This window comes from Sciurus vulgaris (genome assembly GCF_902686455.1).
Source record: "Sciurus vulgaris genome assembly, chromosome: 13".
Classification (NCBI taxonomy): Eukaryota; Metazoa; Chordata; class Mammalia; order Rodentia; family Sciuridae; genus Sciurus; species Sciurus vulgaris.
In genome coordinates, this window is record NC_136474.1 from 74,063,589 (window position 1) to 74,066,676 (window position 3,088).

Genomic DNA, 3,088 nt, shown 5'->3' on the forward strand with positions numbered 1-3,088 from the left:
ACCATCTGCCTCCCCTTGTTTTGAGACAGGGTCTAGGTATGCTTCCTGTGGACTCAAACTCCGAGGCTCAAGCAATTCTCCTCCAAAGTAGTGGGGACTAGAGGTGCATGTCACCCCTCCTGGCTATGCCATGTTCTTAATTTAAAGAAACTACACGAGCTAAGTGTTCAGCAACCAGGGCAGGTACTGACTCAGATACTGAGCATTATTTAAAATTTTCTAGTGGAGAAAAAACTAGAACTTGCTGAAAACCCTTTTACTTATATCCATCTCCAAAAGTTCTGAATCCTGTTTACTGCCTTTATAAAGGAACCAGTTCATGAATTAGGGCTTGTCAAGGAAAATGGAGTCTCCCTGATTTCCTATCAAGAAATTCCTAAAGTAAAGGGATAAAAGAACCTAACTAAACTATAAGATAAACTGCATTTATAGATTAAAAGATTCAGTACCATGAAGATGTCGCTTTCCCCTAATACATCTGTAATCTGTAAATTCAATTTAAACTCAATTAAAATTTGTAAAGGATCTTTCATGAAGTTAACTAGAATAGTTTAATGCCCAACCAGATATCAAGTCTAGGACAGATGAATAGATCCATGGAAATATTGGAGAGGGTCTCAAGGGAGAAAATAAAGAAGGAAACATGGACTCTGAGCTGGGAAGAAAGGAAGGGTGGTTTGTGAGCAGAAGCCAGTGGTCAATGGCTGGAGGTCTTCATGAGACAGCTAAGTGGAAAAGGTGACCAAAGGAAGTGGGTGTTTGACAGGATGTAAAGAAAAACTGCCTGCTGCTTCGGTCATGGAACTGAGAGCTCCTTGACCTATAGGATGCTGGAGTTTCTGAGAATTAAGTCAGTTCTAACCATTAAAAAGAGATGACAGAGGTGTGACACAGTCATAGGAGGAAAGGACACAAGCAGGCCAGTAGACAGAATAAGGGTGTGCAGGCTGGTGTAACTGATTAGCACAAACCTCGAAATAGCATGGAATTCTGCAAGAGAGAGGAGGGCCAATCTGCTAGCGGTGCTAAGGCAGCAAGGCCACAGCTGCCTCTGGACCTGAGACAGGCAGGGCAAGCGGGAGAAAGCCTTCTCCACGTGGGGTGCTCCTGCATCGAAGAGAAGCTGATACTTCCTGGGCACAGTGGTGCAGATCTGTAATTCCTGTGCCTTGGGAATCTGAGGTAGGAGGATGGAGAGTTCAAAGCCGCCTCAGTAATTTAGGGAGGCTCCTAATTTATATATATATGAAGAGAACGAAGAGTGCCACATTTCTATTATTTGTTCCCATTTTACTTCACCTTCCCAATCTCTTTCCCCCATGCTCAAAATATTGGTTTATAGTCATAGCTGGAGAAATTTAGAGAGCTAAATAGTTTATATTAAAAATGTGATGTATATAAACAAATAGCAGGGGAGGTGCCGCGAGGAGATGGGTGCATTTAGAGTCAGAGGAGGTGTCCTCAACAGCAGCACCCTTGACATTCTGGGCCAGATCACTCTGTCGTGGGGACTGCCCTGTGCATTGTGGATGTGTAGCAGGATCCAGAATTCCCTGGTCTTAATTCACGGCATGTCAGTAGCAACCCCTCCCAGGTCATGTTAACACACTTATCCAGATATTGTCAAATATCCCTTGGGAATAAAATTACCCCGATGAGAGCCCTGGGTTAGAGAGCATTAGCAATGTGATAGGATGTTGTTCTGGTTTGGATATGAGGTGTCCCCCAGGAGCTCCTGTGTAAACGCAGGAATGGTCAGTGGAAATGATTAGATTATGGGGGCTGTCACCCAATTGGTGGATTAATCCATTCAATGGATTAATGCTTTGAAAGGACTGTACTGGGTGGTAACTGAGGCAGGCGGGTATGGCTGGAGGAGGTGGGTCAGTGGAGACGTGGCCTAGAGGGGTGCAGCTTCTCTGTGGCCCCTCCCCACATCTCTCTCTGCTTCCCCGCTGACAGGAGGCGAGCAGCTTTTCTCTGCTGCTGTCCCTCGGCCATGATGTTCTGCTTCACCTCAGGCCCAGAGCAATAGAACCAGCTAACCACAGACCGTGAATCTCTGAAATCACAAGCACAAAATAAACTTTTCCTCCAAGTTGTTCTTGTCAAGTATTTTGGTCACAGCAACAAAAATCTGACTAACACAGATGTAATTTGAATAAATAGGAAAGTTGAAGAAGGGGGATGAAATCCAGGTAAAACTTCAGTTTCTTTAGTTTGTGACCCCAGTGGCATTCATCAACCTTCCCTAAGTTTTAGTGTAAGCTAGTGATCTGCAATAGCTACTTCCACGGATTCCTCCCTTTCATTTGGCCAGGATGGGCAGACATTAGTAGTAACATTCCTTCCTGACCGCTAGGAAGTATTCGTGGTGGGAGAGAAGGGATGTCCCATTCCTTCTTCTGAGACATAAATATCTTGCTTTCCATTGGTCCCCAATTTTCTATTTAAAAATATGCCCTAAAATGAGCACAACTCTTCCCTAAGGAAAGTAGGTTCCCACTCAAGTGTACCTAAAGAGTTGAGATACATAATTAGGACTGTACTAATTCAAGGGAAAATCATCTAATATGGCATTATCTATTAATATCAAGTTCAGTGATTTTGGTCCTTGGACACTAAGCTCAAGTCAAAAGGTAGAAGCAACCCAAATGTCCATCAATGGATGAATGAATAAACAAAATGAGGCTTGTCCATAGAAGGGAATATTATTCAGCCTTAAAAAAGAAAATTATGACATGCTACAACATGGATGAACCACAAGGACATAGCTAAGTAAAATAAGCTAGTCACAAAAGGACAAATATTGTTTGATTTCACTTATATGAGGTAGTTAGAAAGTGAAAAACAGACAGCAGAATGGAGGATTTTATGGGTTGGGAAGTTGGGGAATGGGAGTTATTTAATGGTATAGAGTTTTCAGTTCTAGAAGATAAGTGAGTTTTGGAGTGCCCAGTAATATTTGCACAACAATATGAATATACTTAAATGTAACTGAATTGTACACTTGAATATGGTTACAATAAATTTAATGTAATGTGCATTTTACATTAAAAATTTAAAAAATACACCATGACAGAAAAAA